Source organism: Merops nubicus, unplaced genomic scaffold, assembly GCF_000691845.1.
Source record: "Merops nubicus isolate BGI_N331 unplaced genomic scaffold, ASM69184v1 scaffold14355, whole genome shotgun sequence".
NCBI lineage: Eukaryota > Metazoa > Chordata > Aves > Coraciiformes > Meropidae > Merops > Merops nubicus.
The window spans coordinates 40118-54992 of NW_008611854.1; positions in this window are offsets into that span (position 1 = coordinate 40118).

Below are 14875 nucleotides of genomic sequence, written 5' to 3' on the forward strand. Positions count from 1 at the left end.
CCCCTTTTACCTCCTCAGATTTCCCTGTTTAATGCCTGCTATCTTCTGCCACTACTACAGCCAATTCTCTGCTTATTACAAGGTTGATGTCAAAAAATGCAGCACTCAATTCAGGAAGGATCCTTGTAGAGATTTGGAAGATGAATAGATGTTTTGTTAGCTTCTCCTGTATGGAAAGCTGGATTATTACTGTTAAGCTTTCCAGTTCACCCTTGAATGGGTGTCAGCCACTTAGAGCTGTAGAGCAAAGGTGGTAAGTGGACTGATTTTGAATAGCATGTAATAGGGCTGAAATCTTCTCACTCAAGTCCCCCCATGAAGCACACTTTTGCTGCTAAATTGCAGACGCTGCTCAGTAGAAATTTATAAACTAAGCTGTTAACTGTACAATCTTAATGCAAGCTGCTCTTCCTCCATATGGCAGTTCTCTGGTTGCTTGCTATAGTCTGTATCAAATTTAGACCATAAACCTTCCCAGGTAAACGCATGATTTGAACCTCTATTTTACTCAGCATGCTCTCCAGTACAAAGCTGCCTGAATTCTCCCTTTGTTAATTGTGGAAGACAAGTAAGGGAAAAAAAAAAAAATCCAAAGAAAAGGGCATGGCAAATGAGAGGGGTTCACACAGCAATCGATGAACATACACACAGGCACGGCTACCTCATGAGTCGTAATAAAAAGAAGCACTCCTGGTCAGCATTGCACTGCCTCCCACCCACAAATGGGAACTTCTTAGCTATAATTTTGTTCTTCATGATGCTACAGTTCCTCAGCTAAAAGTGTCACTAAAAGTGTCACTTCCCCCATGACATGAAACATGGATACCATTGCATCCTTGTTCTCCAAGATCATCTCTTGTACAAAGTAATATTCCCTTCTGCACCATGCTCTCAGCTTACTCTGCATGGTTACAAAGTCTGCCATAGATCAGCACCCATTTTTTGTCCTAGACAGATGGAAGACTGAGCAAAAAAGACAAAAAAAAAATTAATGAGGTAACAAGCCAATTTTTGTATTATGTATGAACAGCCACTCATTGAAGTGATAAGCAGAAGTCACGCCTGCACATCTGTATATCTGATGGAAAAATCAATGAAGCAGCACCACTGGAGATCAAAAATATCTACACTTTGCTATTTCAGTAAACAGTTGCGAAGCGTGAAATGCCAAAACTTTAGCAGATAAGTAGCCAGAAGTCCAAACAACACTTCCAGTTTGACTGAAGCACCTCCACAGATATTTTACTGCTTCCCTGTACTGCAGAGAAGTATTTCTGCAGCAAAAGCTTTCTCTCTATTTCAGAAACTATTGGGAGCTAAATCTCAAATTCCAGAGCTTCCTTCTAGCTCCCAGGCCTTGTTACAGCTCTGCGCTGGAGACATTTACACCCTTTACTTCTATTCACATACAGAACCACTCCACTTGGTTCATGCCTGCTACAGACACACCAAGTTTAATCTTATAGATCTGGCAAAGCGTTCTTGATAAAAAGTAAATCACATCCCTAGCACTATGAAGGCATCATGAGATTTCTTGAAGTCCACAGGACAAACAATTACAGATGGTGTGTCCGCGCCAGGCTGGGACAGTGAAACCACACTGCAGCCACCCGCTTCCCTTCAGCAACGCCTGACAGGCACAGGAAGAGCTTTCTGCAGGGCAGTCTCCTCTTGTCTCTTCATGGTCCCAAGAGCTCATGCAAAACCAAGCCCATTTGCTTTCTTCCCTCCCAAGTGGCCACTTGGTAGCTACATTTGAATACATTTAAATGGTGACCTATTTAAAACCAAGAACTTGTGGCCTGCTGGGAGGAAAAGACATTTCCTGCCTCCTGTACTGCTTGCCTCCACACACTCCTATTACAAGTCCATTCTTCTCAAGGTGTTAACAGCAGTTGACCGTTTGCTCCTACAGCAAAGGAAGATCTTAAGTCAGATAAGCAGCCCTTTCCAAGGCATTTATTTTCCAGTTGGTTTCCAAGCTTGTTTCAGGTGGATCAATAAGCAGACTGAAAACATAATTCCCACAAGCCAGATAAAACTCTTTCAAACAATTTCTCTTTTGCTATGTAATAGTATAGCCCCATTACTTTTTCTTACACTGGCACAGGAAGCCTCTCCATCCCAGGCAGAAAATCCCAGGGGTTAATCAATCGGTGAGTCATCCTGGCAAAAGTGTAACTTTCCATTATGCTGGAAGTGTTTTCAGCTCCGAACGGGTACCACTGGTGATATGCTATCAGCAAGGAAGATAACAGTGCCCTGTACAATGAAGATCCAAGGGGCAAACAGCAGGCATTGTGGAGAGGCACAGCACCGTGGTCAGTGAGAACACTGATGGCTAACAATAGACAATTCTGAACAGATAACATGTATACGAATGTTTAAGGATTAAATCTGCTTTTGCTGAAAGATGGTGATAAAGCTTAACAATACTAACAACACAGGGTCCTAGCAAAAGGTCATCCCTCTCTGCATTCTGTTGCAAATGCAGTGTAATGACTTCACAGTTGCTGTAATGCAAGGAATTCAATCCTGCTACAGGAGAAAAAACGGCAAGAGAAGCATCTAGTCCACAAGTTTATTTAGATATAAGATACCTGTGTTCTTTTTGCCTCTCTATAAAATAACTCCAAAGAAAGGCTATAAAGGCATACTCAATAACAAAAACAGAATTAAGTTCTGCTATTTGGACCAATTCTTAGGAAAATTATATTCTTTCAAAGGAAAAAAAAACAAACTTTACAAAGTAGTGATCTAAATACAAGCAAACAAAAAAAACAACTCAATCTGAGATTATTCTAGACACTATTAACCTGATAAAATAAGGCAGCCTCTTTCACCTCCTGCTATCAGTGGTGGCTTTTCTGACTGTGATGAAAATTAAACCAAGTCCATAATCCTCTGTTTCCTTCTGAGCTCAGCAAGGTATTATCCTAAAGGGACAGAAGGGAAACCAAGGAAAATTGGCAGCCTTTCCAACACCACCACCCAAAACCAAGCCCATTTACTTTCTTCACTCCTAAGCAGACTACCTGGCAGTTGTGTTAGAATACCTCCTGCTTTAACACCTCAGTGATATGCTCAACAGAATCAGCCCTGGCCAAGAATTTTACCCTTATTCATGTGTTCATTAAGTACCTCCTTCAAAAAAATTAAGTGATCAAGAATTGGTCTTATTCCAATTCCTGATTTTGGAAATCCCAAAGAACAGATCTGTTTTAATGTTTCTTTTTGTCCTTTCTCCAGAACTGGCTAACAACCAAAGCTCTTGAAGAAAATGGCTCTAGTATGGGATAAATTGTTTTGAGCCATACATAATGCATCTTGCCAGCAGTTGTTTGCAGCTCCTCTGCAAAGTTTCTTTCTCAAGTTAGCTGTGAATCAGAAGCAGAGAGTATTTACCCACCCACCAATAAAGACAACTTATCCTACCAGGCATGGACTCTTCTCCAAAGACATCTCCACTATACAAGCACTGATGATTTACACAGGAAGCAGCTCTTAAACTGTTAGAGTTGCCAACTCAGTGCATTAAAGCAACCGAAAAGTCACCACTGGTTTACTTGAATAAATCAGGCTACAAACTGTGCTGCTAAAGAAGTGTTTCATGGGTTGCCTATCCCTGCCAGAGAGAAAGTGACTTGTGGAAAGAGGAGCAGAGGCCACAGCTGGGTGTTGTAACAACCTCTGCCATCCGAATTGAACTCACCCCTGTCTGAAGTCACTCTACATGACAAAGGAGTATTATTCCATGATAGCAGAGGCAACTCCAGCACAATACAGTTATAACAGTCAAAAGTTACAATAGATGTTTTTAATTACCTCTGGCCACATGGAGAGTTTTAAATGAAAAACAAAACAAATATTATTATACAATTAGAGCTTAGTGAGCTGTCCAGTAAACCTTTTGGCTACAGATATGGAGTGAAATTTCTAAAAATGAAACTCACCCATACACTTTTTAAAAATAGATAAAAGAAAGTTTTCAACAACAGTTACAAGACAAAGACCAAAATACATCCCTGAAAGACAAAAAAGGCTCCTGGAAAAAGTGTGTATTGATAGTTTCCTAACAGTTGTAAAGTTGCTACCAAGCAGTAAAACAAGGTCACTATGGATCCACTTTCTACCTTGTGATTCTATTCAAAATCAAAGTAGGGTAAGCACTTACAGACTTACAGTGTCTCCTAATAAACTGCCTTATGCTGCTGCTCAGGTGAAGTCCCAGAAGTTTAGATGCTACACGGTGCAACAAGCGTTAGTAAGGACACTATATGTCCTGTAGGTTTTATATACAAGGCAAGTTACAACTCCAACTTAAAAAAAACACATGGGTTTAAATCAAAATCGCGAGTGCTAGAACTCCTCTGAACTTACAGAGGTTTATCAACCCCTGAAAGGTTATTTGTACAAGTGTTAACATGTCTATAACCTCCTGAGATAACACATTCACCAAAAAGTATAAATTAGATTTTTTTTCCCTTGAAGATACTGCTTTAAATTCTAAACATCATGTGTCTTTTAATTACATCATATTATATTACCATAAACTTCCTCAGCAAGGGAAGATGATGTGAGTCAAAAGACCCACAAATTTTAGCCAGTGGGGAGTCCACGAACAACATGAAAAGGTATTGCCCAGAATGCCTATAATAATCAGGATACAGATAGGAGCAAAAAAGCCTCATTTCATCAATAAACTGACACAAGTACTGTCTTTCACTGGAGTTAATGTCTCCATGTCATAGCCTGCAATGTATTTCCTTCTCTGTTTTTTCCTTTCCACAGCACTGCCTAGAATTCCTTCTGGACAGGCACATGTGGCTGCAGGAGACCAGACAGACTGGCTCCTCCAACATCAACAGTCTTGGAAGGAAGGGGGACAAAGCCTACAGCTCTAGATTGCTGCCTTTGGCATTGCAACTTGTTTTACATGCAAGGTAAACCTTGTAACAAGGTTTTTGCACCGAGTTTTCCAAAAGCATGGTTCTAGAAAACTAACAAGGAAGTCTGCAATAAAATAAACAGTAGTTGCTTCTGATCCTTGTCCCACGCATTAGTCACAATATATTTTCCTACATATCAAGAAACCAGTAAACCACTCAACAGACCAATAAACTAACTTTATATGTTTGTCATGGACAGCTGTAAGCTTACAATAAATAAGGTAGCAGTAGTCACTACCTATAGTCAAAAAGCTTCATTTGCAGTTTGTATTTTAAAGCTATTGGATAATCATGCTGAAACACCTTCTCCACCTAATTCTCTAACCTGTCTTGAGTGAGGGCAAGAAGAAGCCTATGAAGATGATTAATTCTCTCTGAAAGCTCTTAATGACCCACAGTGCTGCCAGAATGAGCTGAGCTGCTGAAAAGACATTCTTTTACTGGGAGAGAAGGTTCTTAATTATTAGCGTGAAATAAAAACAAACAAAACTAAAAAGAAATTAATTCTTATAAACAATAATTTTGCCACTTGGAAAAACAGAAATGTGGAAGGCTTGACAGCAAGAGGATTTCAAACATGCTTTTGGCAAAGGAAATTTTTTGACAAATACATGATTTATTGATCCAACAAGGAAGTAATAACTAATTCAAGTTAACAAACAAAGAGAATAAAATCTGATTGACACTAGCTGAAGGCAATGCAGCTTTTCTACTTTGGTATAGCAGTGTAAGATAGATTTCCTTCTTGAATGAGCATTTTCAAATTTTTTCAGAAATTTGAGTAGAAGTGGCAAGCATTGGTTAAGAGCTTTCTGAAGCTATTAAGCCTGTGAACTCCACAAAAAGGCTCAGTTTCTAGATGCAAGTTTTCCTGCCCATTTCCCTCCCTCCCCTTTAAATTTGTTTATGCATCTGGTGTAAATTAAAACAGCCTCTGGAATAAGATTAGAATTTGTATAAACCTTCATAGCAAAGGAGAACACTCCATTACAACCAGAGACTTGAAAAAAAAACTTAACCTACCATTTGGTCTAGGTGCACAGTTCTGATACAAAGCATTACTATGACAGACCTGGTTAATCTTCTGCAATCCAAGTTTTTCTTTGCTATACAAGTGAACCTTTTAACTGTATCAGAACATTATGAGGCTACACTTGAAACACAGTATCTAAATAGCACTGTTATTGGTATACACAAATTAATTAAAATCAGAATAATTTTTTGAGTTTCAGATCCAACTAGGATCATCATATATTTTCTAAGCATAACTAGAAAATGAGATTACCCATTTGCAGCTCTTTTGAAAGACTGTTACTCTTCTCAGAAAGACTAAAACTGTTACCTTGACACTGATTTCTGTTTCTAGACCAGCTGCATTTGTTCTTCGGTTGGTTGTCATTTTAGACTAGATTTGTGGAATAGCATTTCTCTTTCAAATAAAAGTTTATAATGCTTCCTGTCTGAAGGCACTTCTTGTAGAAAAAAGAACTCAACATTCCAAAAGACAAGCATGTGCAAAATGAAAAGCAGCAAGAAAAAAAAAAAAAACAAACAACAACAACACACAAACAACCACACCCCAAATATAAATTATTACAGTACTCTCACTTTTATTGGGGGAAGTCTGAACTACCACGCTAAGTAACAACAAACCTTTTGTTTTGCTTTTCTAATGCTCCTCACACAGGTCACCTCAGCCAACATCTACAAATAGTATCAAAAGGGTGGAGTTTTGTATCAAAAATGGTACAATTCCCAGCCTGTTATTCTCAGAATTTCTTTTGTAAGTGTGCCTCCTTTCTGAGGGCTAGAACTTTTATACCTGAAATCAAGCACAGGATTTCTTAGTCACTCCCAGATTGTTCTGACCTACAAAAGCCAAAAGTTCTAGAAACGCCAAAGGTGTGTAGACATTTCATGATTCCTTAAGACAAATTTTTCCATGAACTCTGAATGCTCTGAAAAGTAGTTTCTTCTCAGCTAAGAGTTTAACAGCTGATGAGCAAGCTTTCCTATTAGGAGCTGTCAAAAACCCAGAGACTTTGCCCTCTGTTAACTTTAGGGTTCACACCTTCTGTAATTCTCCAAGGATGTTCTGAAATAATGAACATCTTACAAATGCCCTCTGTGAGGTCTGCCCAAATCTCGCCACTGAGAGCTGAAACGGGACTGATACACAGCAAACCAAAACTGTTCAGGAACACGTGTCCTGCAACATGAGCACTTTCTCCATAGTTTTTGCCCCACAGGGCAAAAGTCTAGTCACCTTTGCTAGTGATGATTTTTGCCCACCTTTAAAAACCTTTTCCAAATCCAACAGGAAGGCACTAAATGGACTGCTATTAAGATTCTTGAAAGAAAATACCTCACCAATGACTGTCTGCAACTTCTTACCTACCCTGCATGAATCATTGTCACAGCTAATATGATAAAGTCACTACTATTTCCAGCTTCTTGGTATGTAAAAAAAAAACAAACAGCCTTTATAAACAGTTTTAAGAGTCTCGTTAATTACATTTGAATTGGAACAGATGCCGTTCCCTACTTCATCCTTCTAACAGGAAGTCACTCCTGTATACTGCACCCAGAGCAATATATTATAGCTCAGCCAGAAGCCACAGCAATCAGTTTTCCTAAAGGTAATTTTATTTCTGCTACAAAAAATTCAGTCCATTTAATGTAAGAGGCTTTTTTGATTTAAACCATAAACATCACATGTTGAACTATAAAACATAGGTTTATACATAAGACATTAGATTAAAGGTCCCTTCTTTCAAAAAAAAAAAAAGGCAGGGCACTTGAGACAAAAAGTGCATCAAATCACAATACTCTGTTTTCTCATAAGCAGGTCCTAGTGCCCAAAGTTTCCATATACTATTGTTGAACACACAATAGCTGCTGTTTGCCTTAACAATTGCCACAGTATTACAGCTCCACACATAGCTGCTGTACCAAGAAGAGATCCTACATAAAACCAAATTCTACTTGAACACATAGTAAACTATTTTTTTGCCTCAGAAATGAGAATTACACAATAGCTTATAAAAAGAGGTAAAAAAGAACAATACACATACAGAAACTATTTTAAACATGGCTGCAATATAAAAACAACCTTTTTCAATGAAAAATGATGCTGTATACTTCATAAAATAATTTTCTATTTAAAAGTCTACCTTTGCTTTAATAAACAGTTGGTATCTCACATTCTAAATGTTATTTCCCCTTTTTTGCTAGTGGATATGTCATCAGAATTATCCTTCTGCAATGTGTCTCTTTAGGATATTACTAAGAATTGGTAGTTTTCAGTGCTATCTATTTGATAAATTGTCCTTCTGTGTGTGTGAAATGTTCCCTACCTTTCAGTATGTTATATTTTTATTAATAGCTGTAGAAGGCATAATAAGTTTCCTGCTTATGCTTAGCACATGACCAAGACTGGATTCACTGGATGGCTGACTGGCCGTAATATAAAACGGATTTTAAAATAACTCTTGTTTTCACATTACAGAACACATTATTCAGTCCAAGATTCCAGAGCTGATCAGGATCACAAAAGAACACAATGTCCAGTCTGGAAAAAGGGTTCCCGAGAAACAGAGGAAGAAATTCAGGATTTGCAGAAAGAATAGCAGCAATACATGTGGGGTTTTTGTTCAGACACTTTTTTGTGCCAGTATTGACTGAAAGCAATACTGAGATGGAAAGCTATCTTTATCCCTTAATAAATTTCTAATCCTAGCTGCTATGTGAACTAATGCAAATTTGAAAGCCACAAACAAAAAGAGCAAATCAGCTCGTGACTGCCATGCAAGAGGGAAAGGTCTAATTGCCATCTGGAGGAAAGACAAACATGGTGAAGCATTTGTAATACATACTTTCATGTGACTTAACTAAAGCTTCTAATATCTATCAGATGGAGGGAGCTCTGCAAGTTTTAGATACTTAGCCTTGTGTTCATGTACAGTTTTGATCAAGTAGATTTAGCTTTAAATGAAATATATCAAATTATTAAAATGCTTAGAAAGAACACAGCATTATAGCCAAGAGTAGTAGTATTTTAATAATATATTACTTTAAAAGAAGTCAATATTCTAGATAAGACATTCACGTGAGGCTCTGTGAAAGACTGCTATGGTCATCAAGATAAGGAGGAAAATAATTTTTATTAGGTATATTATTACTGTATTAAATTGCAGCTATCCACCAATGCAGCTCAGTATTTTAATATTATCTGAAAATTCCTGTAGAAGTTTTTCAGTTAAATACAAATCAAAAAGCATCCAGCATTCCTGAAAAATATTATCATTAAAGGATATCTGAAGTTTCTAATTGTATTAGTCAGTTGCTCAATAAAGAGAATCAGCTATGTAAGCTTCAATTTGTTGTCACTTTCCATGAAATCTGAGGTTTGCTTCTCACTCAAGAAAGAATAAAAGCACAACTTACCCCTCGAGTTATATGACTATGTTTCTGAATATCAGTCTTGAAGCTAGTTTTCTTGTAGACCAACTGGAAGGAAGAAGGAAAAAATTTTTTTTCAATAACTTCAATGAAGTTAACACAAAGTTTGAACGCCTTTGACCTGATATGTTTCCAAGAAATATTCTTATACTATTTGTTGAGATATCTGATCCTTATTCAAGATTCCTGTATTACTGCTTTTTAGTTGGGCATTTGATTTCACTTAAAGCCTGTTCAATAAAGCATCACTAATTTACTTGGAAACATTCAGGTAATTCAGCAACTTTTATATTTGCCCCATCATCATTCCCAGAGGTGTTCCCCGATATCTAGAGAACTTCAGGAGTTCTCATGGGAATGATATCTCCACAGGTTGGAAGAAGAACCGCCATCACACGTTTCCAGGACAACTCACCTAACACAGTTAAATAATGTGTGATAAAGCTAAATACCTAAAAAAGGGAAAGGGTGAACAGCCTTCTGAAGATACCTCTCCCCACTGACTAGTGAAAAGCTTGGCCAATTCAGACTAAACACACAGATTATTCTGAAGCCAAAATTAGATTGATCCTGTTCCTAAACATTTTAGCACTCTTTTTTTTAAAATTTTTTTTTTACTGCAAACATCAAGTAATATTGTTATATGTTGAAGCTTCCAAATGCCATGTGTTTCTATGGCAATTCTAGAGTAACTGATCCTACAATAAGACATTAAAAAAGAAAAAAAAGTCAAGTAATGTATAGTTTCCAGATTACCAATGGGAGCCTGAGCATTGATTCTGGTTCATAAGACATGGGCAAACTGGTGAGCATCTAACCTCTGGTGTTATAATTTTTTCCTGCTTGTGTTATATATGACTATTACTCATGTTCCTATTACTTATATCAGAAAGGCTCATAAAGCACCGAGTACAAACCTGAGCTTCTTTTTTGTTCCTTTGTGAAGGCAGCTTTAAATTTCAAAGGCACAACAGAAATACAGGTCCCACGCTACAGATCTATCAGCTGTGGGTTTAATAGAAGGGCTTGATGAGCACTAAATACAATACAGTCCCTGCTCTCAAGGCTTCCAGTAATAGGATAACACGACTTGATGCTCCTGGGAGGAGCACATACAGCCTTTTAGGCCATCCTCTTACATCATAAAGAAGATTTTCTGTAGACCTCTTTTGTTTTTCTTTCTTCACCTAGTCATAAACGAGTTATTAACTAATGATACTACTAGCTCCTCTGTACTTACCACCATTAATTAGAGCATTAGGACAGAGGAGTCAGATACAGCAGAGCAAGTGCATAGGTCACAGAAAAAGGACAAAATGTTAAAAACTTGGCATGTACCAAAGTAGATGGATTATGTCACAGAGGGAAAAAAGGTATTTTTAAGGTCAATAAACAAGATTGAAGGAGACTGAAAACACTATGGTATTTAAAATCCACCAAACTGAGATGCTCCTATGAGAAGGCAACACATTCAGAACAACGGGAAAGGAGAAAAATGACTGCTGATGCACAGAAGAAGAGAAAAAGGTCAGGTACAAAACAGTCACAAAAATTTCTCATAAAGCCTGAAGGACTGAGGAAACTTAGCAAAGTTATGGTCGTACAAGGCAAAGTAGCAGAACTTTGCAATTTCATAAAAATCACTGAACTCCAGTGAGAAAGGAGTCAGATTCAGAGGGAAGCAAGGCAGCTTTTGGAAATAACTTCAGTTACAGAGGTAGGACACATTAGGTCTTGGCAAAAAAAAAACCCAAGAATGCCAAAAGGAGGAGGTTAAAAAGGAAAGTAGTGGGTTAACTAGAAGAATCTAGAAATTACAGCTGTGCTTAGAACTGTAACGTGTTCAACACAGCAGAAAGCATTAGCTTTGTGAACAGAGTAGAAATGATAGTCTATGGGAAAAACACTGCCATATAGTTGGAAAGCACCCATGAAAACACCACATTCATCAAGTAAAGAAAAAGGGGACAGCATTGAGTGACAAAGGTGACAGACAGATTAAGGTGGATGAAAAAAGAATTATGTATCAGATTTAACCATGAACAAGCCACCTGTGACCTTAGTGCAGTTCAATGAACTCAAACATCAGAAAGAAGAGTGGAGGAGATCAGTGAAAGTGTGGGTGGACAGACAGTCAAGACAACATAAAAATATACCTTTAAATATTTTGAAAGAACTGAAGACAGGACATAGGACTGCAATGAGAGGGCAATATATGCTGTGAAGAACAGATTTCAAATTAGATTTCTGAAGCAAGCGTTTATTTTCAACAAAGAGAAACTGAATGAAACAGATATAGAACTTACAGGGAATTAGGAACAGTAGCAAGCGTAAACAATGAAGTCGAGGGGAAACAACGGAGATATTAAACAGCAGGAAGTATAAAGGAGACTTCTAAATCTAAAAAAAAAAAAGACTGTGGCAAAGAGTTACAGCTGTTTTTAAGCCAGTATATTTGATGCACAACCGACAGTTCTTTAACATCTTTACTGTGACATTGTAAAGAAGCATTGAACTCTCAAAATACATTGCATTAAATTCCTGATGGAGAAATTTTAATCTACTTATAACACACTTTTACCTTTTTATCCTTACCATCTGGAAACAGTTAGAGTTGCTAAAACTCCTGCTACCAGGAAAAAAAAAAAAAACCACAACAGGATTCATATGGCCTCCTCCATACCACGAAGTCAATGCAAATTGGGAAGGATCTGCTACTGGCACTTAACCGCCACCTTACAGCATTTCTATTTAGGATTGTGTAGCAAGCTGTAACTCTAGAGTGAAAGAATAAGGGAAAAATTGAGACAGAGAGTTTCCAGATAAAATATTTTTATTTTTAATTACTTGTTAAAGAGTAAGCAAACAAAAAAAAGAAACCAAACTTTATCACTAGATTAATTGCTTACTCTTGTGCCAGTCTTTCATCTTACATTTCCAGCGTTATATTAAAAGCTCTCTGGAACAGGAAGATTACCTTTCTAAAAGTCTAAAGCAACACCTAGCAACGCTTAGTCACTGGTAGGCAGTCCCTGTTCCGCTCTGACGGAACCTGTTGTACCACACAGCGACACACTATGTGGAGGCTGTACGTGAGCTGCTGGCAGTCAGACCTTCATTTGTCACTGCAGCTGAGGAAGAACTGGGCCTCAGTGTCCCAGTCCCTCAACTGCTCGCCTTGTTACAGCACCAAGCTCAACTACATTTACATACAGCTCATGAAACTTTATTTTTGCATTTGTTCCCAGTTATTATTACAAACTGTGACTTACCAAAACACACCCACCCACTACCCAATGACATTAACCCTGAGGCTAAAGAAAAGCTAAATCCTACCTAGATGCTAGGATTTCATGCTATGGCATTGGATTCATTGTTTTCCCCACTCTCTGTCAATTAGTTCAAATAATGAGAGGGAAGTTAATCCCAAAGCACCTTTTATCCAAGAGAAAGCAAATTAAAATTGTAATGTTAATTTTATTTTTTACATTGAATATTAAAGCCATCATTGTACTTTAACACCCAAATCAATGTTATCATCCCATCTGAAGGGGCACCACAAAAAGAAAGGCATTATAAAGAGGAAGAAGAAATTAAATTTAAAAAAAAATTCAGAAGCTAAACTGATGCTGGTAACACTACAGAAACCTTATCACTTTCTGTTATTTATTCCAAACTGTTTGCACAAAACTTGCAAATTAAGTCAAAGGGACATCCAGCCAGATCACAGAGAAGAAAGGAAAACAGCCTGTTCGGATTGCAGTTGTTTCTTGGTATCACCGTTAAACACACAGAGTCTCAGCTTCAACACCCTCCTCAGCAGTTTTACATTGTGTGGCTAAGTTGTCAGTACAAAGAAACCACAAAGCCCAAGACCACTTTTGAAGAACAAAAGCTGATTATTACAAGGCGGGATTGCTATCAGGTTAGCAAGAGCACTTGAAAGGCTCTCTAGTCACAGAGTAGTACTACCTTCAGATTGATTTTAAATGGATTAAAGAAATTAACTTATGACACAACATTGTTGTTTGATTCACAAGCTGTTTGTGCCTGGCACAGCATGTAGCTGTACACTATAAATACTATTAGCACCACTAATTACTCAACATACACCCTCTCATATTCTTAAAAGGCTTCTATCCCAGCATGCTTCAGCTAAAAAAACACCATTAACACAAGACGCAAAGTTCAGTTCCAGGCTAGTTCTATGCCCTTACTTCTTTCTGAACCAGCTTTCTAATCTTTATTACTACAAGAACCTCTACTATTAGACAACTCCTTTGCTGAAGTCCCTTTTTTGGCTCAGCCCAGCACTTTTATTCGTAAAAGTTGTGCTTTTTTCAAGTGGACTGTCAAGGTTGCCATACAATTCCCCATAACTGGTGCACCTCAATGCCCAATTATTATTACCCGGCTTACGCACAGACTACTATCTTCAGGTAACAAACTGCTGTCATACTAATAAAGTGGTCTGAGGAATGAGACACAGCAGGGGTTTGATCTTTAGAAGCTTACAATGGAGTTCAAATTAATGGTAACTGCAGGCACTCGGGTTCATACGAGGATAAGGTGTTACATGATTTCACTAGGTCTTCATTGTCAGCTCTCAAATCATTGCCTTAATTCTACAATTGGCTTCCTGCCTCCCCTCTCAGCCTTTGCTAATAGCCCCTTATCCAGACAATAGGAACGCCTCTTACTTTCCTGTGAAGACATACCACACATTCGGTGACATCTAAACAACAGAACTATTAAAATGCAATCATACTTTAGGCTTATGAAGGAATCACTTGTGGGAAGATGAGGCTGCAATATAAGGAAATTCAAGCCTGCTCTACTAATTAAATCTCACAAGATACTGAACACTTTCAGTACACAAACATCACACCCTGTTATGACCAAATGCTGTGGCAAACTAGTAGCAGGTCCACGAACAGCACTGGCCCACAAACAGAAGTCTTTCAACATTGCCCTTTTCTACCAACATCTTCCTCAAATAGCCCCAAGTTCAAACCCTCCACGAGGCACCACTTGCCATCCCAACACTCTTAGCAAACAGAAAGCCTCATACCCTCTTCAGCTCCCACAGTCAGGCCTAGGAACAGCCTGGGAAAAGAGCCCACCTGGGCTGAAGGAGGAACTGAAGGCACCTAGCCAGCCCTGAAAGGAAGCTGTCCCCCTGCCTAGGGAACACCACCCTCTGCCGCAGGGCCGGGGAGATACTCCCACACGGAGCAGCTGAGAAGAAATACAAGAGATAAATACACGTCCTTCGGGATCAACAATTCAGCAAAGAATAAAGGAAGCCTTTTACACACAGCCCCTCCCATAACAGCTACTAACAGAAAGAAAAAGTCACTTCCCACTACCCCCAAGAGAAGACAAAGGCGAGAACTCGCCCACCCCGCCCGCGCCCTGCCAACCCGCAGGGTAGGGAAGGCAAAGCTGAGGGGGAACAGGGCCGA